We start from the raw sequence: 26,311 nt of genomic DNA, 5'->3' as shown, positions 1-26,311 counted from the left end.
AAAAACTGTAGCAGAAACCCTTGGTAATGAAGAAGGATAACCCACCCTCGGCGGGACTCGAACCCGCAATGCCCAGTTTAGAAGACCGATGCCTTATCCGTTAGGCCACGAGGGCGATGTGCGAGCGATGCACTGGCGTTCCTTTCATTAGCGCTTTTACTCTAGGTTGCAGTAGAACTCATCATCGAAAGGAATATAGGGGGAAAGAAGCGCATATGCTTTGCTTTAAGCAAAAAAACTGTAGCAGAAACCCTTGGTAATGAAAAAGGATAACCCACCCTCGGCGGGACTCAAACCCGCAATGCCCGGTTTAGAAGACCGATGCCTTATCCGTTAGCCCACGAGGGCGATGTGCGAGCGATGCACTGGCGTTCCTTTTATTAGCGCTTTTACTTTAGGTTACAGTAGAACACACCATCGAAATTAATATAGGAGAAAGGGAAATGCACGTGCTTTGGTTCAAGCAAGAAAACTGTAGCAGAAACCCTTTGTTAATGAAAAAGGATAACCCACCCTCGGAGGGACTCGAATTCGCAATGCCCGGTTTAGAAGACCGATGCCTTATTCGCTAGGCCACACGAGCGATGAGCGACCGATGCACTGGCGTTCCTTTTATTAGCGCTTTTACTTTAGGTTACAGTAGAACACACCATCGAAATTAATATAGGAGAAAGGGAAATGCACGTGCTTTGGTTCAAGCAAGAAAACTGTAGCAGAAACTCTTTGTTAATGAAAAAAGATAACCCACCCTCGGCGGGACTCGAACCCGCAATCCCACATTTAGAAGACCGATGCCTTATTTGTTAGGCCACGAGGGCGATAGCGGGCGGTGAACTGGCGTTCCTTTCATTAGCGCTTTTACTCTAGGTTGCAGTAGAACACAACATCGAAAGGAATATTGGGGAAAAGGAAACGCATACGCTTTGCTTCAAGCAAGAAAACTGTAGCACAAACCCTTGGTAATGAAAAAGGATAACCCACCCTCGGCGGCACTCGCACCCGCAATGCCCGGTTTAGAAGACCGATGCCTTATCCGTTAGCCCACGAGGGCGATGTGCGAGCGATGCACTGGCGTTCCTTTTATTAGCGCTTTTACTTTAGGTTACAGTAGAACACACCATCAAAATTAATATAGGAGAAAGGGAAATGCACGTGCTTTGGTTCAAGCAAGAAAACTGTAGCAGAAATCCTTTGTTAATTAAAAAGGATAACCCACCCTCGGCGGGACTCGAACCCGCAATCCCACGTTTAGAAGACCGATGCCTTATTTGTTAGGCCACGAGGGCGATGTGCAAGCGATGCAATAATGTTCTTTTCATTAGCGCGTTTACTCTAGGTTACAGTAAAACAAACCATCGAAAGGAATATAAGAGAAAAGGAGCGCATATGCTTTGCTTCAAACAAGAAAACTGTAGCAGAAACCCTTTGTTAATGAAAAAGGATAACCCACCCTCGGCGAGACTCGACCCCGCCATGCCCGGTTTAGGAGACTGATGCCTTATCCGTTAGGCCACGAGGGCGATGTGCGAGCGATGCACTGGCGTTCCTTTCGTTAGCACGTTTACTCTAGGTTACTGTAGAACCCACCATCGAAAGGAAGATTGGGGAAAAGCACACGCATATGGTTTGCTTTAAGCAAGAAAACTGTAGCAGAAATCCTTGGTAATGAAAAAGGATAACCCACCCTATGCCGGACTCGAATCCGCTATCCCGGTTTAGGAGACTGATGCCTTATCCGTTAGGCCACGAGGGCGATGTGCGAGCGATGCACTGGCGTTTCTTTCGTTAGCACGTTTACTCTAGGTTACTGTAGAACCCCCCATCGAAAGGAATATAGGGGAAAAGGAAACGCATATGGTTTGCTTTAAGCAAGAAAACTGTAGCAGAAATCCTTGGTAATGAAAAAGGATAACCCACCCTATGCCGGACTCAAATCTGCAATGCCGCTTTAGAAGACCGATGCCTTATCCGTTAGGCCACGAGGGCGATGTGCGAGCGATGCACTGGCGTTCCTTTTATTAGTGCTTTTAGTTTAGGTTATAGTAGAACGCACCATCGAAACGAATATAGGAGAAAGGGAAATCCACATGCTTTGCTTCAAGCAAGAAAACTGTAGCACAAACCATTGGTAATGAAAAAGGATAACCCACCCTCGGCCGCACTCGATCCCGATATCCCTGGTTTAGAAGACCGATGCCTTATCCGTTAGGCCACGAGGGCAATGAGCGAGCGATGCACTGGCGTTCCTTTCATTAGCGCTTTTACTTTAGGTTACAATAGAACACACCATCGAAAGGAATATAGGAGAAAGTGAAATGCACAGGCTTTGGTTCAAGCAAGAAAACTGCAGCTAAAACCCTTGGGTAATGAAAAAGGATATTCCAACCTCGGCGAGACTCGAACCCGCAGTCATCGGTTTAGGAGACCGATGCCTTATCCGTTAGGCCACGTGGGCGATAGCAGGAGGTGCACTGGCGTTCCTTTCATTAGCGCTTTTACTCTAGGTTGCAGTAGAACACACCATCTATTTATTTTATTTATATTTATTTACAGATACTGCAATCACCTTTGGTGATTTTAGCAGGGTGGTACATGAAGTTAGTCATGAACAAATGGCAAGTACAATGACATATAATATATACAGGTTATACAATGTCTATACGGCAAATACACACTTCAACTGGCAATATCATACAATAAAAAATAGAAGACTGCAATTATACAAGCATGTACAGTGGTATGTAATACGATTCAACAATTCAACTGGTTAGTGCACTTTCTACTTTCGAGGAAAACAATGCCAATGAGGGTGCTAAAACAATTGCATTAGTTAGTTTGTTCCACTCGACTATGGTCGAGTGGAACATCGAAAGGAATATAAGGGAAAAGGAAACGCATAATCTTTGTTTTAAGCAAGAAAACTGTAGCAGAACTCTTTGGTAATGAAAAAGGATAACCCACACTTGGCGGGACTCAAACCCGCCATCCCCGGTTAAGAAGACCGATGCCTTATCCGGTAGGCCAAGAGAGCAAATGTGCGATTGATGCACTGGCGTTCCTTTCGTTAGCACGTTTACTCTAGGTTACTGTAGAACCCACCATCGGAAGGAATATAGGGGAAAAGGAAACGCATATGGTTTGCTTTAAGCAAGAAAACTGTAGCAGAAATTCTTGGTAATGAAAAAGGATAACCCACACTATGCCGGACTCGAATCCGCAATCCCGGTTAAGAAGACAGATGCCTTATCCGATAGGCCACAAGAGCGATGTGCGAGTGATGCATTGGCGTTCCTTTCATTAGCGATTTTACTCTAGGTTGCAATAGAACACAACATCGAAAGGAATATAGGGGAAAAGAAGCGCATATGCTTTGCTTCAAGCAAGAAAACTTTAGCAGAAACCTTTTCTGTGAATGAAAAAAAGAACCTACCCTCGGCGGGACTCGAACTCGAAATCCCCGGTTTAGGAGACCGATGCCTTATCCGTTAGGCCACGAGGGCGATGTGCGGGCGATGCACTGGCGTTCCTTTCAATAGCGCGTTTACTCTAGGTTACAGTAAAACACACCATCGAAAGGAATATAGGAGAAAAGGAAACGCATATGCTTTGCTTCCAGCAAGAAAACTGTAGCAGAAACCTTTCGTAATGAAAAATTATAACCCACCCTCGGCGGGTCTCGAACCCGCAATCCCCCGTTTAGAAGACCGATGCCTTATTCGTTAGGCCACAAGAGTGATGTGCGACCGATGCACTGGCGTTCCTTTCATTAGCGCTTTTACTCTAGGTTACAGTAAAACACACCATCGAAAGGAATATAGCGGAAAAGGAAATGCATATGCTTTGGTTCAAGCAAGAAAACTGTGGGAGAAACCCTTTGTTAGTAAAAAAGGATAGCCCACCCTCGGCGGGACTCGAACCTGCAATCCCCGGTTTAGAAGACCGATGCCTTATCCGTTAGGCCACGAAGGCGATGTGCGAGCGATGCACTAGCGTTCTTTTCATTAGCACGTTTACTCTAGGTTACAGTAGAACACAACATCGAAAGGAATATAGGGGAAAAGAAGCGCATATGCTTTGCTTCAAGCAAGAAAACTTTAGCAGAAACCTTTTCTGTGAATGAAAAAAAGAACCTACCCTCGGCGGGACTCGAACTCGAAATCCCCGGTTTAGGAGACCGATGCCTTATCCGTTAGGCCACGAGGGCGATGTGCGGGCGATGCACTGGCGTTCCTTTCATTAGCGCTTTTACGCTAGGTTGCAGTCGAACACACCATCGAAAGGAATATAGGGGAAAAGGAAACACATATGCTCTGCTTCAAGCAAGAAAACTGTGGCAGAAACTCTTGGTATTGAAAAAGTATAACCCACCCTATGCTGGACTCGAACCCGCAAACCTCGGTTTAGAAGACCGATGCCTTAACCGTTAGGCCACGAAGGCGATGTGCGAGCGATGCACTGGCGTTCCTTTCATTGGCGCTTTTAATTTAGGTTACAGTAGAACGCACCATCGAAAGGAATATAGGAGAAAGGGAAATCCACATGCTTTGCTTCAAGCAAGAAAACTGTAGCACAAACCATTGGTAATGAAAAAGGATAACACACCCTCGGCGGCACTCGAACCCGCAATCCCCCGTTTAGAAGACCGATGCCTTATTCGTTAGGCCATGAGGGCGATGTGCGAGCGATGCATTAGCGTTCTTTTCATTAGCACGTTTACTCTAGGTTACTGTAGAACCCACCATCGGAAGGAATATAGGGGAAAAGGAAACGCACATGGTTTGCTTTAAGCCAGAAAACTGTAGCAGAAATTCTTGGTAATAAAAAAGGATAACCCACCCTATGCCGGACTCGAATCCGCAATCCCGGTTTAGAAGACCGATGCCTTATCCGTAAGGCCACGAGGACTATGTGCGGGCGATGCACTGGCGTTCCTTTCGTTAGCGCTTTTACTCTAGGTGTCAGTAGAACAGACCATCGAAAGGAACATAGGGGAAAAGGAAATGCATATGCTTTGGTTCAAGCAAGAAAACTTTGGGAGAAACCCTTTGTTAATAAAAAGGACAACCCACCCTCCGCGGGACTCGAACCCGAAATCCCGTGTTTAGAATACCGATGCCTTATCCGTTAGGCCACGAAGCCGATGTGCGAGTGATGCCATGGGGTTCCTTTCATTAGCGCGTTTACTCTAGGTTACAGTAGAAAACAACATCGAAAGGAATATAGGGGAAATAAAGCGCATAAGCTTTGCATCAAGCAAGAAAACTGTAGCAGAAACCTTTTCGGTGAATGAAAAAAAAATAACCTACCCTCGGCGGGACTCGAACCCGCAGTCCCCGGTTTAGGAGACCGATGCCTTATCCGTAAGGCCACGAGGACTATGTGCGGGCGACGCACTGGCGTTCCTTTCGTTAGCGCTTTTACTCTAGGTGTCAGTAGAACAGACCATCGAAAGGAACATAGGGGAAAAGAAAACACATTTGCTTTGCTGTAAGCAAGAAAACTGTGGCAGAAACCCTTTGTTAATGAAAAAGAATATCCCACCCTCGGCGGGACTCGACCCCGCCATCCCCGGTTTAGGAGACCGATGCCTTATCCGTTAGGCCACGAGGGCGATGTGCGAGCGATGCACTGGCGTTCCTTTCATTAGCGCTTTTACTCTAGGTTACAGTAAAACACACAATCGAAAGGAATATCGGGTAAAAGAAAATGCATATGCTTTGGTTCAAGCAAGAAAACTGTGGGAGAAACCGTTTGTTAGTAAAAAAGGATAACCCACCCTCGGCGGGACTCTAACCCGCTATTTCCGGTTTAGAAGACTGATGCCTTATGTTAGGCCACGAGGGCGATGTGCGAGTGATGCACTGGCGTTCCTTTCATTAGCGCGTTTACTCTAGGTTACAGTAGAACACAACATCGAAAGGAATATAGGGGAAAAGGAAACGCATATGCTTTGCTTCAAGCAAGAAAACTGTAGCACAAACCCTTGGTAATGAAAAAGGATAACCCACCCTCGGCGGCACTCGCACACGCAATCCCCGGTTTAGGAGACCGATGCCTTATCCGTTAGGCCACGAGGGCGATGTGCGAGCGATGCACTGGCGTTCCTTTCATTAGCGCTTTTACTTTAGGTTACAATAGAACACACCATCGAAAGAAATATGGGAGAAAGGGAAATGCATATGCTTTGGTTCAAGCAAGAAAACTGTAGCAAGGCCCTTTGTTAATGAAAAAGGATAACCCACCCTCGGCGGGACTCGAACCCGCAATCCCCCGTTTAGAAGACCGATGCCTTATTCGTTAGGCCACGAGGGCGATGTGCGTGCAATGCACTAGCGTTCTTTTCATTAGCACGTTTACTCTAGGTTACTGTAGAACCCACCATCGGAAGGAATATAGGGGAAAAGGAAACGCATATGGTTTGCTTTAAGCAAGAAAACTGTAGCAGAAATTCTTGGTAATAAAAAAGTATAACCCTCCCTATGCCGGACTCGAATCCGCAATCCCGGTTTAGAAGACAGATGCCTTATCCGGTAGGCCAAGAGAGCAAATGTCCGATTGATGCACTGGCGTTCCTTTCATTAGCGCTTTTACTTTAGGTTACAGTAGAACACACCATCGATAATAATATAGGAGAAAGGGAAATGCACATGCTTTGCTTCAAGCAAGAAAACTGTAGCACAAACCATTGGTAATGAAAAAGGATAACCCACCCTCGGCCGCACTCGATCCCGATATCCCTGGTTTAGGAGACTGATGCCTTATCCGTTAGGCCACGAGGGCGATGTGCGAGCAATGCACTGGCGTTCCTTTCGTTAGCACGTTTACTCTAGGTTACTGTAGAACCCACCATCGGAAGGAATATAGGGGAAATTGAAACGCATATGGTTTGCTTTAAGCAAGAAAACTGTAGCAGAAATTCTTGGTAATAAAAAAGGATAACCCACCCTATGCCGGACTCGAATCCGCAATCCTGGTTTAGAAGACAGATGCCTTATCCGATAGGCCACGAGAGCGATGTGCGAGTGATGCATTGGCGTTCCTTTCATTAGCGCTTTTACTCTAGGTTGCAAATTAATATTGGGGAAAAGAAAATGCATATGCTTTGGTTCAAGCAAGAAAACTGTGGGAGAAACCCTTTGTTAGTAAAAAAGATTAACCCACCCTCGGCGGGACTCTAACCCGCAATGCTCCGTTTAGAAGACCGATGCCTTATCCGTTAGGCCACGTGGGCGATAGCGGGCGGTGCACTGGCGTTCCTTTCATTAGCGCTTTTACTCTAGGTTGCAATAGAACACATTATCCAAAGAAATATAGGGGAAAAGGAAACGCATATGCTTTGCTTCAAGCAAAAAAGTGTAGCAGAAACCGCTTTTGTTAATTAAAAAGGATCACCCACCCCCGGCAGGACTCGAACCCGCCATCCCCGGTTTAGAAGACCGATGCCTTATTCGTTAGGCCACGAAGGGCGATGTGCGAGCGATGCACGACCGTTCTTTTCATTAGCGCGTTTACTCTAGGTTACAGTAAAACACACCATCGAAAGGAATATAGGAGAAAAGGAATCGCATATGCTTTGCTTCAAGCAAGAAAACTGTAGCAGAAACCCTTTCTTAATGAAAAAGGATAATCCACCCTCGGCGGGACTCGAACTCGAAATCCCCGGTTTAGCGACCGATGCCTTATCCGTTAGGCCACGAGGGCTATGTGCGAGTGATGCACTGGCGTTCCTTTCATTAGCGCTTTTAATTTAGGTTACAGTAGAACGCACCATCGAAAGGAATATAGGAGAAAGGGAAATCCACATGCTTTGGTTCAAGCAAGAAAACTGTAGCACAAACCATTGGTAATGAAAAAGAATAACCCACCCTCGGCGGGACTCGAACCCGCAATCCCCCATTTAGAAGTTTGATGCCTTAGCCGTTAGGCCACGAGGGCGATGTGCGGGCGATGCACTGGCGTTCCTTTCATTAGCGCTTTTACTCTAGGTTACAGTAAAACACACAATCGAAAGGAATATAGAGGAAAAGAAAATACATATGCTTTGGTTCAAGCAAGAAAACTGTGGGAGAAACCCTTTGTTAGTAAAAAAGGTTAACCCACCCTCGGTGGGACTCTAACCCGCAATTCCCGGTTTAGAAGACTGATGCCTTATGTTAGGCCACGAAGGCGATGTGCGAGTGATGCACTGGCGTTCCTTTCATTAGCGCGTTTACTCTAGATTACAGTAGAACACAACTTCGAAAAGAATATAGGGGAAAATGAAACGCATATGCTTTGGTTCAAGCAAGAAAACTGTAGCGAAACCTTTGGTAATGAAAAAGGATAACCCACCCTCGGCGGGACTCGAACCCGCAATCCCCCGTTTAGAAGACCGATGCCTTATTCGTTAGGCCATGAGGGCGATGTGCGAGTGATGCACCAGCGTTCTTTTCATTAGCGCGTTTACGCTAGGTTACAGTAGAACCCATCATCGAAAGGAATATAGGGGAAAAGGAAATGCATATGCTTTGGTTCAAGCAAGAAAACTTTGGGAGAAACCCTTTGTTAATAAAAAGGATAACCCACCCTCCGCGGGACTCGAACCCGCTATCCCCTGTTTAGAATACCGATGCCTTATCTGTTTGGCCACGAGGGCGATGTGCGAGCGATGTACTGGCGTTCCTTTCGTTAGCACCTTTACTCTAGGTTACTGTAGAACCCACCATCGAAAGGAATATAGGGGAAAAGGAAACGCATATGGTTTGCTTTAAGCAAGAAAACTGTAGCAGAAACCCTTGGTAATGAAAAAGGATAACCCACCCTCGGCCGGACTCGAATCCGCAATCCCGGTATAGAAGACCGATGCCTTATCCGTTAGGCCACGAGGGCGATGTGCGAGCGATGCACTGGCGTTCCTTTCAATAGCACTTTTACTCTAGGTTGCAGTAGAACTCATCATCGAAAGGAATATAGGGGGAAAGAAGCGCATATGGGTTGCTTTAAGCAAAAAAACTGTAGCAGAAACACTTGGTAATGAAAACGGATAACCCACCCTCGGCGGGACTCGAACCCGCAATGCCCGGTTTAGAAGACCGATGCCTTATTCGCTAGGCCACAAGAGCGATGTGCGACCGATGCACTGACGTTTCTTTTATTAGCGCTTTTACTCTAGGTTACAGTAAAACACACCATCGATAGGAATATAGGGGAAAAGGAACTAAAATGCTTTCTTACAAGCAAGAAAACTGTAGCAGAAATGCTTTGTTAATGAAAAAGAATATCCCACCCTCGGCGGGACTCGAACCCACGGTCCCCGGTTTAGGAGACCGATGCCTTATCCGTTAGGCCACGAGGGCGATAGCAGGCGGTGAACTGGCGTTCCTTCCATTAGCGCTTTTACTCTAGGTTGCATAGAACACAACATCGAAAGGAATATTGGGGAAAAGGAAACGCATATGCTTTGCTTCAAGCAAGAAAACTGTAGCACAAACCCTTTTTGTTAATGAAAAAGGATCGCCCACCCCCGGCAGGAATAGGACCCGCAATCCCCGGTTTAGAAGACCAATGCCTTATTCAAAAGCCACGAGGACGATGTGCGAGCGATGCACTAGCGATCTTTTCATTATCGCGTTTACTCTAGGTTACAGTAAAAGACACCATCGAAAGGAATATAGGGGAAAAGGAAATGCATATGCTTTGATTCAAGCAAGAAAACTGTGGGAGAAACCTTTTCTGTGAATGAAAAAAAACAACCCACCCTCGGCGGGACTCGAACCCGCAATCCCCGGTTTAGAAGACTGATGCCTTATCCGTTAGGCCATGAGGGCGATGTGCGGATGATGCACTGGCGTTCCTTTCATTAGCGCGTTTACTCTAGGTTACAGTAAAACACACCATCGAAAGGAATATAGGGGAATAGGAAACACATATGCTCTGCTTCAAGCAAGATAACTGTTGCAGAAACCCTTGGTATTGAAAAAGGATAACCCACCCTCGGCGGGACTCGAACCCGCAAACCCCGGTTTAGAAGACCGATGCCTTATCCGTTAGGCCACGAGGGCGATGTGCGAGCGATGCACTGGCGTTCCTTTTATTAATGCTTTTAATTTAGGTTATAGTAGAACGCACCATCGCTAGGAATATAGAAGAAAGGGAAATCCACATGCTTTGCTTCAAGCAAGAAAACTGTAGCACAAATCATTGGTATTGAAAAAGGATAACCCACCCTCGGCCGCACTCGAACCCGATATCCCCGGTTTAGAAGACCGATGCCTTATCCCTTAGGCCACGAGGGCAATGGGCGAGCGAGGCACTGGCGTTCCTTTCATTAGCGCTTTTACTTTAGGTTACAATAGAACACACCATCGAAAGGAATATAGGAGAAAAGGAAATGCACATGCTTTGGTTCAAGCAAGAAAACTGTAGCAAAAACCCTTTGGTAATGAAAAAGGATATCCCAACCTCGGCGAGACTCGAACCCGCAGTCACCGGTTTAGGAGACCGATGCCTTATCCGTTAGGCCACGTGGGCGATAGCGGGCGGTGCACTGGCGTTCCTTTCATTAGCGCTTTTACTCTAGGTTGCAGCAGAACACACCATCGAAAGGAATATAGGGGAAAAGGAAACGCATATTCTCTGCTTCACGCAGAAAAACTGTAGCACAAACCCTTTGTTAATGAAAAAGAGTAACTCAGCGTTGGTGGGACTCGAACCCGCAATCCCTGTTTAGGAGACCGATGCCTTATCCACTAGGCCACGAGGGCAATGTGCGAGAGATGCACTGGCGTTCCTTTCATTAGCACTTTAACTCTAGGTTACAGTAAAACACACCATCGAAAAGAATATAGGGGAAAAGGAAACGCATATGGTTTGCTTTAAGCAAGAACACTCTAGCAGAAATCCTTGGTGATGAAAAAGGATAACCCACCCTATGCCGGACTCGAATCCACAATCCCGGTTTAGAAGACCGATGCCTTATCCGATAGGCCACGAGAGCGATGTGCGAGTGATGCTCTGGCGTTCCTTTCATTAGCGCTTTTACTCTATGTTGCAATAGAACACAACATCGAAAGGAATATAGGGTAAATGAAGCGCATATGCTTTGCTTCAAGCAAGAAAACTTTAGCAGAAACCTTTTCTGTGAATGAAAAAAAGAACCTACCCTCGGCGGGCCTCGAACTCGAAATTCCCGGTTTAGGAGACCGATGCCTTATCCGTTAGGCCACGAGGGCGATGTGCGGGCGATGCACTGGCGTTCCTTTCATTAGCGCGTTTACTCTAGGTTACTGTAGAACCCATCATCGAAAGGAATATAGGGGAAAAGAAAACGCATATGCTTTGCTTCAAGCAAGAAAACTGTAGCAAAAACCTTTGGTAATGAAAAAGGATAAACCACCCTCGGCGGGTATCGAACCCGCAATCCCCCGTTTAGAAGACCGATGCCTTATTCGTTAGGCCACAAGAGCGATGTGCGACTGATGCACTGGCGTTCCTTTCATTAGCGCTTTTACTCTAGGTTACAGTAAAACACACCATCGAAAGGAATATAGGGGAAAAGGAAATCCATATGCTTTGGTTCAAGCAAAAAAATTGTGGGAGAAACCCTTTGTTAGTAAAAAAGGATAACCCACCCTCGGCGGGACTCGAACCTGCAATCCGCGGTTTAGAAGACGGATGCCTTATCCGTTAGGCCACGAAGGCGATGTGCGAGCGTTGCACTAGCGTTCTTTTCATTAGCACGTTTACTCTAGGTTACAGTAGAACACAACATCGAAAGGAATATAGGGGAAAAGGAAATGCATATGATTTGGTTCAAGCAAGAAAACTTTGGGAGAAACCCTTTGTTAATAAAAAGGACAACCCACCCTCCGCGGGACTCGAACGCGCAATCCCCTGTTTAGAATACCGATGCCTTAACCGTTAGGCCATGAAGGCGATGTGCGAGCGATGCACTGGCGTTCCTTTCATTAGCGCTTTTAATTTAGGTTACAGTAGAACGCACCATCGAAAGGAATATAGGAGAAAGGGAAATCCACATGCTTTGCTTCAAGCAAGAAAACTGTAGCACAAACCATTGGTAATGAAAAAGATAACCCACCCTTGGTGGCACTCGAACTCGATATCACCGGTTTAGAAGACCGATGCCTTATCCGTTAGGCCACGAGGGCAATGGGCGAGCGATGTACTGGCGTTCCTTGCATTAGCGCTTTTACTTTAGGTTACAATGGAACACACCATCGAAAGGAATATGGGAGAAAGGGAAATTCACATGCTTCAAGCAAGAAAACTGTAGCAAAACCCTTTGTTAATGAAAAAGGATAAGCCACCCTCGGCGGGACTCGAACCCGCAATCCCCCGTTCAGAAGAGTGATGCCTTATTCGTTAGGCCACGAGGGCGATGTGCGAGCCATGCACTAGCGTTCTTTTCATTAGCGCGTTTACTTTAGGTTACAGTAGAACCCATCATCGAAAGGAATATAGGGGAAAAGGAAATGCATATGCTTTGGTTCAAGCAAGAAAACTTTGGGAGAAACCCTTTGTTAATAAAAAGGATAACCCACCCTATGCCGGACTCGAATCCGCAATCCCGGTTTAGAAGACCGATGCCTTATCCGATAGGCCACGAGAGCGATGTGCGAGTGATGCACTGGCGTTCCTTTCATTAGCGCTTTTACTCTAGGTTGCAATAGAACACAACATCAAAAGGAATATAGGGGAAAAGAAGCGCATATGCTTTGCTTCAAGCAAGAAAACTTTAGCAGAAACCTTTTCTGTGAATGAAAAAAAGAACCTACCCTCGGCGGGCCTCGAACTCGAAATTCCCGGTTTAGGAGACCGATGCCTTATCCGTTAGGCCACGAGGGCGATGTGCGGGCGATGCACTGGCGTTCCTTTCATTAGCGCGTTTACTCAAGGTTACAGTAAAACACACCATCGAAAAAAATATAGGAGAAAAGGAAACGCATATGCTTTGCTTCAAGCAAGAAAACTGAAGCAGAAACCTTTGGTAATGAAAAAGGATAACCCACCCTCGGCGGGTCTCGAACCCGCAATCCCCCGTTTAGAAGACCGATGCCTTATTCGTTAGTCCACAAAGCGATGTGCGACCGATGCACTGGCGTTCTTTTCATTAGCGCTTTTACTCTAGGTTGCAGTCGAACACACTATCGAAAGGAATATAGGGGAAAAGGAAACACATATGCTCTGCTTCAACCAAGAAAACTGTGACAGAAACTCTTGGTAATGAAAAAGGATAACCCACCTTCAGCGGGACTCGAACCCGCAAACCTCGCTTTAGAAGACCGATGCCTTAACCGTTAGGCCACGAAGGCGATGTGCGAGCGATGCACTGGCGTTCCTTTCATTAGCGCTTTTAATTTAGCTTACAGTAGAACGCACCATCGAAAGGAATATAGGAGAAAGAGAAATCCACATGTTTGTTTCAAGCAAGAAAACTGTAGCAGAAACCTTTTCTGTGAATGAAAAAAAGAACCTACCCTCGGCGGGACTCGAACTCGAAATCCCCGGTGTAGGAGACCGATGCCTCATCCGTTAGGCCACGAGGGCGATGTGCGGGCGATGCACTGGCGTTCGTTTCATTAGCGCTTTTACTCTAGGTTGCAGTCGAACACACCATCGAAAGGAATATAGGGGAAAAGGAAACACATATGCTCTGCTTCAAGCAAGAAAACTGTGGCAGAAACTCTTGGTAATGAAAAAGGATAACCCACCTTCAGCGGGACTCGAACCCGCAAACCTCGGTTTAGAAGACCTATGCCTTAACCGTTAGGCCACGAATGTGATGTGCGAGCGATGCACTGGCGTTCCTTTCATTAGCGCTTTTAATTTAGGTTACAGTAGAACGCACCATCGAAAGGAATATAGGAGAAAGGGAAATCCACATGCTTTGCTTCAAGCAAGAAAACTGTAGCACAAACCATTGGTAATGAAAAAGGATAACCCAACCCCGGCCGCACTCGAACCCGATATCCCCGGGTTAGAAGACCGATGCCTTATCCGTTAGGCCACGAGGGCAATGGGCGAGCGACCCACTGGCGTTCCTTTCATTAGCGCTTTTAATTTAGGTTACAGTAGAACGCACCATCGAAAGGAGTATAGGAGAAAGGGAAATCCACATGCTTTGCTTCAAGCAAGAAAACTGTAGCACAAACCATTGGTAATGAAAAAGGATAACCCACCCCCGGCCGCACTCGAACCCGATATCCCCGGTTTAGAAGACCGATGCTTTATCCGTTAGGCCACAAGAGCGATGTGCGACCGATGCACTGGCGTTCCTTTCATTAGCGCTTTTACTCTAGGTTACAGTAAAACACACCATCGATAGGAATATAGGGGAAAAGGTACTAATATGCTTTCTTACAAGCAAGAAAACTGTAGCAGAAATGCTTTGTTAATGAAAAAGGATGACCCATCCTCGGCGGGACTCGAACCCGCGGTCCCCGGTTTAGGAGACCGATGCCTTATCCGTTAGGCCACGAGAGCGATGTTCGAGTGATGCACTGGCGTTCCTTCATTAGCGCTTTTACTCTAGGTTGCAGTAGAACACATCATACAAAGAAATATAGGGGAAATGGAAACGCATATTCTTTGCTTCAAGCAAGAAAAGTGTAGCAGAATCCCCTTTTGTTAATGAAAAAGGATCACCCACCCCCGGCTGGAATAGAACCCGCCATCCCCGGTTTAGAAGACCGATGCCTTATTCGGTAGGCCACGAGGACGATGTGCGAGCGATGCACTAGCGTTCTTTTCATTAGCGCGTTTACTCTAGGTTACAGTAAAACACACCATCGAAAGGAATATAGGAGAAAAGGAAACGCATATGCTTTGCTTCAAGCAAGAAAACTGTAGCAGAAACTATTGGTAATGAAAAAGGATAACCCACCCTCAGCGGGACTCGAACCCGCAATCCCCCGTTTAGAAGACCGATGCATTATTCGTTAGGCCACAAGAGCGATGTGCGACCGATGCACTGGCGTTCCTTTCATTAGCGCTTTTACTCTAGGTTACAGTAAAACACACCTTCGAAAGGAATATAGGGGAAAAGGAAATGCATATGCTTTGGTTCAAGCAAGAAAACTGTGGGAAAAACCCTTTGTTATTAAAAAAGAATAACAAACCCTCGGTGGGACTCGAACCCGCAATCCCCGGTTTAGAAAACTGATGCATTATCCGTTAGGCCACGAAGGCGATGTGCGGATGATGCACTGGCGTTCCTTTCATTAGCACGTTTACTCTAGGTTACAGTAGAACACAACATCGAAAGGATTATAGGGGAAAAGAAGCGCATATGCTTTGCTTCAAGCAAGAAAACTTTAGCAGAAACCTTTTCTGTGAATCAAAAAAAAGAACCTACCCTCGGCGGGACTCGAACTCAAAATCCCCGGTTTAGGAGACCGATGCCTTATCCGTTAGACCACGAGGGCGATGTGTGGGCGATGCACTGGCGTTCCTTTCATTAGCGCGTTTACTCTAGGTTACAGTAAAACACACCATCGAAAAAAATATAGGAGAAAAGGAAACGCATATGCTTTGCTTCAAGCAAGAAAACTGAAGCAGAAACCTTTGGTAATGAAAAAGGATAACCCACCCTCGGCGGGTCTCGAACCCGCAATCCCCCGTTTAGAAGACCGATGCCTTATTCGTTAGGCCACAAGAGCGATGTGCGACCGATGCACTAGCGTTCTTTTCATTAGCGCTTTTACTCTAGGTTGCAGTCGAACACACCATCGAAAGGAATATAGGGGAAAAGGAAACACATATGCTCTGCTTCAAGCAAGAAAACTGTGGCAGAAACTCTTAGTAATGAAAAAGGATAACCCACCTTCAGCGGGACTCGAACCCGCAAACCTCGGTTTAGAAGACCGATGCCTTAACCGTTAGGCCACGAAGGCGATGTGCGAGCGATGCACTGGCGTTCCTTTCATTAGCGCTTTTAATTTAGGTTACAGTAGAACGCACCATCGAAAGGAATATAGGAGAAAGGGAAATCCACATGCTTTGCTTCAAGCAAGAAAACTGTAGCAGAAACCTTTTCTGTGAATGAAAAAAAGAACCTACCCTCGGCGGGACTCGAACTCGAAATCCCCGGTTTAGGAGACCGATGCCTTATCCGTTAGGCCACGAGGGCTATGTGCGGGTGATGCACTGGCGTTCCTTTTATTAGCGCTTTTACTCTAGGTTGCAGTCGAACACACCATCGAAAGGAATATAGGGGAAAAGGAAACACATATGCTCTGCTTCAAGCAAGAAAACTGTGGCAGAAACTCTTGGTAATGAAAAAGGATAACCCAACCCCGGCCGCACTCGAACCCGATATCCCCGGTTTAGAAGACCGATGCTTCTCCGTTTGGCCACGAGGGCAATGGGCGAGCAACGCACTGGCGTTCCTTTCATTAGCGCTTTTAATTTAGGTTACAGTAGAACGCATCATCGGAAGGAATATAGGAGAAAGGGAAATCCACATGCTTTGCTTCAAGCAAGAAAACTGTAGCACAAACCATTGGTAATGAAAAAGGATAACCCTCACTCGGCGGGACTCAAACCCGATATCCCCGGTTAAGAAGACCGATGCCTTATCCGGGAGGCCAAGAGAGCAAATGTGCGATTGATGCACTGGCGTTCCTTTCATTAGCGCTTTTACTCTAGGTTGCAGTAGAACAGACCATCGAAAGGAATATAGGGGAAAAGAAAACACATTTGCTTTGCTGCAAGCAAGAAAACTGTGGGAGAAACCCTTTGTTAGTAAAAAAGGATAACCCATCCTCGGCGGGACTCGAACCTGCAATCCCGAGTTTAGAAGACCGATGCCTTATCCGTTAGGCCACGAGGGCGATGTGCGAGCGATGCACTGGCGTTCTTTTCATTAGCGCTTTTACTCTAGGTTACAGTAAAACACACCATCGAAAGGAATATAGGGGAAAAGGAAATCCATATGCTTTGGTTCAAGCAAAAAAACTGTGGGAGAAACCCTTTGTTAGTAAAAAAGGATAACCCACCCTCGGCGGGACTCGAACCTGCAATCCCCGGTTTAGAAGACCGATGCCTTATCCGTTAGGCCACGAAGGCGATGTGCGAGCGTTGCACTAGCGTTCTTTTGATTAGCACGTTTACTCTAGGTTACAGTAGAACACACCATCGAAAGGAATATAGGAGAAAAGGAAACGCATATGCTTTGCTTCAAGCAAGAAAACTGTAGCAAAAACCTTTGGTAATGAAAAAGGATAACCCACCCTCGGCGGGTCTCGAACCCGCAATCCCCCGTTTAGAAGACCGATGCCTTATTCGATAGGCCACAAGAGCGATGTGCGACTGATGCACTGGCGTTCCTTTCATTAGCGCTTTTACTCTAGGTTGCAGTAGAACAGACCATCGAAAGGAATATAGGGGAAAAGAAAACACATTTGCTTTGCTGCAAACAAGAAAACTGTGGGAGAAACCCTTTGTTAGTAAAAAAGGATAACCCAGCCTCGGCGGGACTCGAACCTGGAATCCCGAGTTTAGAAGACCGATGCCTTATCCGTTAGGCCACGAGGACGATGTGCGAGCGATGCACTGGCGTTCCTTTCGTTAGCGCGTTTACTCTAGGTTACAGTAGAACACAACATCGAAAGGAATATAGGGGAAAAGAAGCGCATATGCTTTGCTTCAAGCAAGAAAACTGTGGCAGAAACTCTTGGTATTGAAAAAGGATAACCCACCTTCAGCGGGACTCGAACCCGCAAACCTCGGTTTAGAAGACCGATGCCTTAACCGTTAGGCCACGAAGGCGATGTGCGAGCGATGCACTGGCGTTCCTTTCATTAGCGCTTTTAATTTAGGTTACAATAGAACACACCATCGAAAGGAATATGGGAGAAAGGGAAATGCACATGCTTCAAGCAAGAAAACTGTAGCAAAACCCTTTGTTAATGAAAAAGGTGAAGCCACCCTCGGCGGGACTCGATCCTGCAGTCCCCGATTTAGGAGACCGATGCCTTATCCGTTAGGCCACGAGGACTATGTGCGGGCGATGCACTGGCGTTCCTTTCGTTAGCGCTTTTACTCTAGGTTGCAGTAGAACAGACCATCGAAAGGAATATAGGGGAAAAGAAAACACATTTGCTTTGCTGCAAGCAAGAAAACTGTGGGAGAAACCCTTTGTTAATGAAATAGGATAACCCACCCTCGGCGGGACTCGAACCCGCAATCCCCCGTTTAGAAGACCGGTGCCTTATTTGTTAGGCCACGAGGGCGATGTGCGAGCGATGCACTAGCGTTCTTTTCATTAGCACGTTTACTCTAGGTTACAGTAAAACACACCATCGAAAGGAATATAGGGGAAAGGGAAATGCACATGCTTCGGTTCAAGCATGAAAACTGTGGGAGAAACCCTTTGTTAGTAAAAAAGGATAACCCAGCCTCGGCGGGACTCGAACCTGCAATCCCGAGTTTAGAAGACCGATGCCTTATCCGTTAGGCCACGAGGGCGATGTGGGAGCGATGCACTGGCGTTCCTTTCGTTAGCACGTTTACTCTAGGTTACAGTAGAACACAACATCGAAAGGAATATAGGGGAAAAGAAGCGCATATGCTTTGCTTCAAGCAAGAAAACTGTGGCAGAAACTCTTGGTATTGAAAAAGGATAACCCACCTTCAGCGGGACTCGAACCCGCAAACCTCGGTTTAGAAGACCGATGCCTTAACCGTTAGGCCACGAAGGCGATGTGCGAGCGATGCACTGGCGTTCCTTTCATTAGCGCTTTTAATTTAGGTTACAGTAGAACGCACCATCGAAAGGAATATAGGAGAAAGGGAAATCCACATGCTTTGCTTCAAGCAAGAAAACTGTAGCACAAACCATTGTTAATGAAAAAGAATAACCCACCCTTGGCGGCATTCGAACCCGATATCCCCGGTTTAGAAGACCGATGCCTTATCCGTTAGGCCACGAGGGCAATGGGCGAGCGATGCACTGGCGTTCCTTTCATTAGCGCTTTTACTATAGGTTACAATAGAACACACCATCGAAAGGAATATGGGAGAAAGGGAAATGCACATGCTTCAAGCAAGAAAACTGTAGCAAAACCCTTTGTTAATGAAAAAGGTGAAGCCACCCTCGGCGGGACTCGAACCCGCAATCCCCCGTTTAGAAGAGCGATGCCTTATTCGTTAGGCCATGAGGGCGATGTGCGAGCGATGCACTAGCGTTCTTTTCATTAGCGCGTTCACTCTAGGTTACAGTAGAACCCATTATCGAAAGGAATATAGGGGAAAAGGAAATGCATATGCTTTGGTTCAAGCAAGAAAACTTTGGGAGAAACCCTTTGTTAATAAAAAGGACAACCCACGCTCCGCGGGACTCGAACGTGCAATCCCCTGTTTAGAATGCCGATGCCTTATCCGTTAGGCCACGAAGCCGATGTGCGAGTGATGCCATGGGGTTCCTTTCATTAGCGCGTTTATTCTAGGTTACAGTAGAACACAACATCGAAAGGAATATAGGGGAAAAGAAGCGCATAAGCTTTGCTTCAAGCAAGAAAACTGTAGCAGAAACCTTTTCGGTGAATGAAAAAAAAATAACCTACCCTCGGCGGGACTCGAACCTGCAGTCCCCGATTTAGGAGACCGATGCCTTATCCGTTAGGCCACGAGGACTATGTGCGGGCGATGCACTGGCGTTCCTTTCGTTAGCGCTTTTACTCTAGGTTACAGTAAAACATACAATCGAAAAGAATATCGGGGAAAAGAAAATGCATATGCTTTGGTTCAAGCAAGGAAACTGCGAGAAACCCTTTGTTAGTAAAAAAGAATAACTTACCCTCCGCGGCACTCGAACCCGCAATTTCCGGTTTAGAAGACTGATGCCTTATGTTCGGCCACGAAGGCGATGTGCGAGTGATGCACTGGCGTTCCTTTCATTAGCGCGTTTACTCTAGGTTACAGTAGAACGCAACATCGAAAGGAATATAGGGGAAAAGGAAACGCATATGCTTTGCTTCAAGCAAGAAAGCTGTAGCACAAACCCTTGGTAATGAAAAAGGATAACCCACCCTCATCGGCACTCGCACACGCAATCCCCGGTTTAGAAGAACGATGCCTTATCCGTTAGGCCACGAGGGCAATGTGCGAGCGATGCACTGGCGTTCCTTTCATTAGCGCTTTTACTTTAGGTTACAGAAGAACACACCATCGAAATTAATATAGGAGAAAGGGAAATGCACATGCTTTGGTTCAAGCAAGAAAACTGTACCAGAAACCCTTTGTTAATGAAATAGGATAACCCACCCTCGGCGGGACTCGAACCCGCAATCCCCCGTTTAAAAGACCGGTGCCTTATTTTTTAGGCCACGAGGGCGATGTGCGAGCGATGCACTAGCGTTCTTTTCATTAGCACGTTTACTGTAGGTTACTGTAGAACACAACATTGAAAGGAATATAGGGGAAAGGAAACGCATATGCTTTGCTTCAAGCAAAAAAACTGTAGCACAAACCCTTGGTAATGAAAAAGAATAACCCACCCTTGGCGGGACTCGAACCCGCAATCCCCCGTTCAGAAGACCGATGCCTTATTCATTAGGCCACAAGAGCGATGTGCGACCGATGCACTGGCGTTCTTTTCATTAGCGCTTTTACTTTAGGTTACAATAGAACACACCATCCAAATTAATATTGGGGAAAAGAAAATGCGTATGCTTTGGTTCAAGCAAGAAAACTGTGGGAGAAAACCTTTGTTAGTAAAAAAGGATAACCCACCTTCGGCGGGACTCGAACCCGCAAACCTCGGTTTAGAAGACCGATGCCTTATCCGTTAGGAAACGAAGGCGATGTGCGAGCGATGCACTGGCGTTCCTTTCATTAGCGCTTTTAATTTAGGCTACAGTAGAACACACCATCGAAAGGAATATAGGGGAAAAGGAAACGCATATTCTTTGCTTCACGCAGGAAAACTGTAGCACAAACCCTTTGTTAATAAAAAGGACAACCCACCCTCCGCGGGACTCGAACCCGCAATCCCCGGTTTAGGAGACCGATGCCTTATCCGTTAGGCCACGAGAGCGATGTGCGAGTGATGCACTGGCGTTCCTTTCATTAGCGCTTTTACTCTAGGTTGCAATAGAACACATCATCGAAAGGAATATAGGAGAACAGGAAACGCATATGCTTTGCTTCAAGCAAGAAAACTGTAGCAGAAACCTTTGGTAATGAGAAAGGATAACCCACCCTCGGCGGGACTCGAACCCGCAATCCCCTGTTTAGAAGACCGATGCTTTATTTGTTAGGCCACGAGGGCAATGTGCGAGCGATGCACTGGCGTTCCTTTCATTAGCGCTTTTACTTTAGGTTACAGTAGAACACACCATCGAAATTATTATAGAAAAAGGGAAATGCACATGCTTTGGTTCAAGCAAGAAAACTGTACCAGAAACCCTTTGTTAATGAAATAGGATAACCCACCCTCGGCGGGACTCGAACCCGCCATCCCCCGTTTAGAAGACCGGTGCCTTATTTGTTAGGCCACGAGGGCGATGTGCGAGCGATGCACTAGCGTTTTTTTCATTAGCACGTTTACTCTAGCTTACTGTAGAACACAACATCGAAAGGAATATAGGGGAAAAGGAAACGCATATGCTTTGCTTCAAGCAAGAAAACTGTAGCACAAACCCTTGGTAATGAAAAAGAATAACCCACCCTTGGCGGGACTCGAACCCGCAATCCCCCGTTTAGAAGACCGATGCCTTATTCATTAGGCCACAAGAGCGATGTGCGACCGATGCACTGGCGTTCTTTTCATTAGCGCTTTTACTGTAGGTTAAAATAGAAGAACACACCATTGAAATTAGTATTGGAGAAAAGAAAATGCATATGCTTTGGTTCAAGCAAGAAAACTGTGGGAGAGAACCTTTGTTAGTAAAAAAAGATAACCCACCTTCGGCGGGACTCGAACCCGCAAACCTCGGTTTAGAAGACCGATGCCTTATTCGTTAGGCCACGAAGGCGATGTGCGAGCGATACACTGGCGTTCCTTTCATTAGCGCTTTTAATTTAGGCTACAGTAGAACACACCATCGAAAGGAATATAGGGGAAAAGGAAACGCATATTCTTTGCTTCATGCAGGAAAACTGTAGCACAAACCCTTTGTTAATAGAAAGGACAACCCACCCTCCGCCGGACTCGAACCCGCAATCCCCGGTTTAGGAGACCAATGCTTTATCCGTTAGGCCACGAGAGCGATGTGCGTGTGATGCACTGGCGTTCCTTTCATTAGCGCTTTTCTCTAGGTTGCAATAGAACACACCATCGGAAGGAATATCGGGGAAAAGGAAACACATATGCTCTGCTTCAAGCAAGAAAACTGTTGCAGAAACTCTTGCTATTGAAAAAGGATAACCCACCCTCGGCGGGACTCGAACCCGCAAACCCCGGTTTAGAAGACCGATGCCTCATCCGTTAGGCCACGAGGGCGATGTGCGAGCGATGCACTGGCGTTCCTTTCATTAGCGCTTTTAATTTAGGTTACAGTAGAACGCACCATCGAAAGGAATATAGGAGAAATGGAAATCCACATGCTTTGCTTCAAGCAAGAAAACTGTAGCACAAACCATTGGTAATGAAAAAGGATAACCCACCCTCAGCGGGACTCGAACCCGCAATCCCCCATTTAGAAGACCGTGCCTTATTCGTTAGGCCATGAGGGCGATGTGCGAGCGATGCACTAGCGTTCTTTTCATTAGCGCGTTTACTCTAGGTTACAGTAGAACACATCATCGAAAGGAATATAGGGGAAAAGGAAATGCATATGCTTTGGTTCAAGCAAGAAAACTTTGGGAGAAACCCTTTGTTAATAAAAAGGATAGCCCACCCTCCGCGGGACTCGAACCCGAAATCCGCTGTTTAGAATACCGATGCCTTATCTGTAAGGCCACGAAGCCGATGTGCGATTGCTGCCATTAAGTTCCTTTCATTAGCGCGTTTACTATAGGTTACAGTGGAACACAACATCGAATAGAATATAGGGGCAAAAAAGCGCATAAACTTTGTTTCAAGCAAAAAAACTGTAGCAGAAACCTTTTCGGTGAATGAAAAAAAAATAACCTACCCTCGGCGGTACTCGGACCCGCAATCCCCGGTTAGGGAGACCGATGCCTTATCCGTTAGGCCATGAGGGCGATGTGCGGGCGATGCACTGGCGTTCCTTTCATTAGCGCTTTTACTCTAGGTTACAGTAAAACACACAATCGAAAGTAATATAGGAGATAGAGAAATCACATGCTTTGGTTCAAGCAAGAAAACTGTAACAAAACCCATTGTTAATAAAAAAGGATAATCCACCCTCGGCGGGACTCGAACCCACAGTCCCCGGTTTAGAAGACCGATGCCTTATCCGTTAGGCCACGAGGGCGATGTGCGGGCGATGCACTAGCGTTCTTTTCATTAGCACGTTTACTCCAGATTACCATAGAACACATCATCCAAAGGAACATAGGGGAAAAGGAAACGCATATGATTTGCTTCAAGCAAGAAAACTGTAGCAGAAAGCTTTTCTATGAATGAAAAAATATAACCTCCCTCGTAGGGACTCGAACCCGCAGTCCCCGGTTTAAAAGACCGATGCCTTATTCGTTAGGGCACGGGGGCGATGTGCGAGCGATGCACTAGCGTTCTTTTCATTAGCGCGTTTACTCTAGGTTACAGTAAAACACACCATCGAAAGGAATATAGGAGAAAAGGAAACGCATATGCTTTGCTTCAAGCAAGAAAACTGTAGCAGAAACCTTTGGTAATGAAAAAGGATAACCCACCCTAGGCGGGACTCGAACCCGCAATCCCCCGTTTAGAAGACCGATGCCTTATTCGTTAGGCCACAAGAGCGATGTGCGACCGATGCACTGGCGTTCTTTTCATTAGCGCTTTTACTCTAGGTTACAGTAAAACACACCATCGAAAGGAATATAGGGGAAAAGGAAACACATATGCTTTGGTTCAAGCAAGAAAACTGTAGCACAAACCATTGGTAATAAAAAAGGATAACCCACCCTCGGCGGGACTCGAACCCGCAGTCCCCGGTTTAGAAGACCGATGCCTTATCCGTTAGGCCACGTGGGCGATAGCGGGCGGTGCACTGGCGTTCCCTTCATTAGCGCTTTTACTCTAGGTTGCAGTAGAACACACCATCGAAAGGAATATAGGAGAAAAGGAAACGCATATTCTTTGCTTCACGCAGGAAAACTGTAGCAAAAACTCTTTGTTAATTGAAAATAATAACTCACCGTTGTTGGGACTCGAACCCGCAATCTCCGAGTTAGGACACCGATGCCTTATCCGTTAGGCCACGAGGGCTTTTTTTTTTCTTTATTGCCGGCTTCGCACAAAAGAAATACAATTTACGATCACATTTAAACAAGTTTAAAAAAAACACCAGCCTGGCTGTGACTGGTTTCATTTAAAACTGCTTCATTGTAGCCAACACATTCAACAACGACACCCATTCGGGTCTTTCTTCTCTGGAAGATAACACGTCTCTTATGTATACAATACTTTCCGTGAAGTATTCATGCGCACATCGGGCATCTTTATCTACGTGTCTTACTGCCATTCTAGTTCGCCACACGCTGTGAAGCACAAGCAACATAAACATATCATAAGGCACACCATCCTCATTTTCTACAGCCAAGAATCTAATACCGTGTGGTGTGATAGGCAAGTCCTTTTTCAAAGTACGCTGCAGAATGTCCCACAGAAAAACAGCATCCCAGCAATCAAGAAAAATGTGGTTGACAGTCTCGGGTTTCTTACAGATAAGGCAGTCCATCGACCACGGAACAAAGAAACCCTTTTCTTGTAACCATGGTTTTACGGGCAATGTTCCGCTGTGCAGCTGAAAAAAAAAATGTCTTTGCACTTGCGCGTACGGTCATCATTTTCACTCTCTTCAATACGTCACGTTCAGCACCAACCTGGTATACTGATCTGTAGATAGGCTGAGGCAGCATTACGTCACGTAAATCTCTGTAAAGACGTTTTCTCTTTACAACAGATAAATATTCCATTGAAAATCTCACTTTCAGTATTTCATATGCCATTATAACTTCTCTTAAATATCCGCGTAGGTTACATTTCACAGGCATACTTGATACCACATAATCAGGAATCTTATTAGAAAGTACAATTTGTAGAAATGTTCTCACAAACGGATTACATTGGTCGCGTAAAAAAATATATCTAGACACAATTTGCTTGAGGAAGAGGTGAGCCAATCCTAAACCACCATTTCTTAGTGAATGAAATAAGTTTGTTCGACTCGTACGCTCCCAAACCGACCCCCAAACAAACACAGCTAAGACTCGATGCAATTTCTGCACATTTGCTCTTGACATAAATAGGAACTGCAGAACATACCATACTTTGCAAACAATGAACCAATTGCATGCAGTCGCTCTAGAAAACATAGAAAGTTCCCTACCACCCCAGTTTCTTGTCCTCTCACGAGTGCTCTCACATATCTCCCTCCAGTAATCATCCGTGTTTTTATAATGCTGGAGGGGTACTCCGAGATACTTCGTCGGTACAAGTGACCAGTTCATATTTGCAAAGTTTTGTGGGGTGGTCTCCCAAGAACCATGCCACAAGCCTAGGCATTTGTCCCAGTTTACTGCACTGCCTGTCATCTTGCAAAAATAGGCCACATGACGTATCACTTCCCTGACACTTTCCTTATCGCTACAAAACACGGCGATATCGTCAGCATATGTTAGCATTTTAACTTCACTGTTCATTAGCTGATACCCTTTTATTGTTTCATTGCTAATAATCTTCATGCAGAAAGGTTCCATATATATTGCAAATAATAAAGCCGAAATGGGATCACCTTGCCGCACACCGTTTGTCACTTGAAAGCTTTCAGTAAGTCGCCCATTAATTACAATACTCGTAAAGCACTCTCTATAGGCCATTTTTACCCCTTCCAAAATGACAGACCCTACATTAACATATTCTAATATCAAAAAAAGGATATCATGATTTACACGGTCAAAGGCTTTTTCCAGATCTAATTGCAACATTGCAACCTTGCCACCAAACACATCGCAGCTCTCCAGCACGCTTCTCGCTACATGAACATTTGTATTTATTGTGCGTCCTTTTATACCACAAGTCTGGTGTGGTCCAACTAGTATTTTCATCATCCTTTGCAACCTGCCTGCAAGAACCTTCATAAACACTTTGTAGTCTGTGTTGGCTAAACTGATTGGTCGGTACGACTTGACGGACAATAATTTTTTGGGGTCGTCAGTTTTCGGTATGAGTATTACGTGCGTCTTTTTAAATGAGCCGGGC

General features: G+C 46.0%; 14 non-coding genes across 14 annotated transcripts; all 14 read right to left on the bottom strand.

Moving 5' to 3' along the window:
• Positions 1-42: 42 nt before the first annotated feature.
• On the bottom strand, positions 43-115 carry TRNAR-UCU (transfer RNA arginine (anticodon UCU)). Its single transcript has one exon. It is a non-coding gene; the product is annotated as a tRNA-Arg (tRNA).
• Positions 116-3,896: 3,781 nt separating this feature from the next.
• Positions 3,897-3,969, bottom strand: TRNAR-UCU (transfer RNA arginine (anticodon UCU)). The gene has a single exon. It is a non-coding gene; the product is annotated as a tRNA-Arg (tRNA).
• Positions 3,970-9,262: 5,293 nt separating this feature from the next.
• On the bottom strand, positions 9,263-9,335 carry TRNAR-CCU (transfer RNA arginine (anticodon CCU)). The gene has a single exon. It is a non-coding gene; the product is annotated as a tRNA-Arg (tRNA).
• A 632-nt stretch (positions 9,336-9,967) lies between these two features.
• Positions 9,968-10,040, bottom strand: TRNAR-UCU (transfer RNA arginine (anticodon UCU)). Its single transcript has one exon. It is a non-coding gene; the product is annotated as a tRNA-Arg (tRNA).
• A 3,197-nt stretch (positions 10,041-13,237) lies between these two features.
• On the bottom strand, positions 13,238-13,310 carry TRNAR-UCU (transfer RNA arginine (anticodon CCU)). The gene has a single exon. It is a non-coding gene; the product is annotated as a tRNA-Arg (tRNA).
• Positions 13,311-14,408: 1,098 nt separating this feature from the next.
• On the bottom strand, positions 14,409-14,481 carry TRNAR-CCU (transfer RNA arginine (anticodon CCU)). Its single transcript has one exon. It is a non-coding gene; the product is annotated as a tRNA-Arg (tRNA).
• Positions 14,482-15,817: 1,336 nt separating this feature from the next.
• TRNAR-UCU (transfer RNA arginine (anticodon UCU)) lies at positions 15,818-15,890 on the bottom strand. Its single transcript has one exon. It is a non-coding gene; the product is annotated as a tRNA-Arg (tRNA).
• Positions 15,891-16,991: 1,101 nt separating this feature from the next.
• On the bottom strand, positions 16,992-17,064 carry TRNAR-UCU (transfer RNA arginine (anticodon UCU)). Its single transcript has one exon. It is a non-coding gene; the product is annotated as a tRNA-Arg (tRNA).
• Positions 17,065-17,693: 629 nt separating this feature from the next.
• TRNAR-UCU (transfer RNA arginine (anticodon UCU)) lies at positions 17,694-17,766 on the bottom strand. Its single transcript has one exon. It is a non-coding gene; the product is annotated as a tRNA-Arg (tRNA).
• Positions 17,767-18,625: 859 nt separating this feature from the next.
• On the bottom strand, positions 18,626-18,698 carry TRNAR-UCU (transfer RNA arginine (anticodon UCU)). The gene has a single exon. It is a non-coding gene; the product is annotated as a tRNA-Arg (tRNA).
• A 2,263-nt stretch (positions 18,699-20,961) lies between these two features.
• Positions 20,962-21,034, bottom strand: TRNAR-CCU (transfer RNA arginine (anticodon CCU)). The gene has a single exon. It is a non-coding gene; the product is annotated as a tRNA-Arg (tRNA).
• An 867-nt stretch (positions 21,035-21,901) lies between these two features.
• TRNAR-UCU (transfer RNA arginine (anticodon UCU)) lies at positions 21,902-21,974 on the bottom strand. Its single transcript has one exon. It is a non-coding gene; the product is annotated as a tRNA-Arg (tRNA).
• Positions 21,975-23,305: 1,331 nt separating this feature from the next.
• Positions 23,306-23,378, bottom strand: TRNAR-UCU (transfer RNA arginine (anticodon UCU)). Its single transcript has one exon. It is a non-coding gene; the product is annotated as a tRNA-Arg (tRNA).
• Positions 23,379-24,009: 631 nt separating this feature from the next.
• On the bottom strand, positions 24,010-24,082 carry TRNAR-UCU (transfer RNA arginine (anticodon UCU)). The gene has a single exon. It is a non-coding gene; the product is annotated as a tRNA-Arg (tRNA).
• Positions 24,083-26,311: the final 2,229 nt, after the last annotated feature.

This window comes from Rhipicephalus microplus, chromosome 2, assembly GCF_043290135.1.
Source record: "Rhipicephalus microplus isolate Deutch F79 chromosome 2, USDA_Rmic, whole genome shotgun sequence".
Lineage (NCBI taxonomy): Eukaryota > Metazoa > Arthropoda > Arachnida > Ixodida > Ixodidae > Rhipicephalus > Rhipicephalus microplus.
Note: the sequence above shows the minus strand (reverse complement) of the source record. Positions and strands in the feature narration are given on the sequence as shown.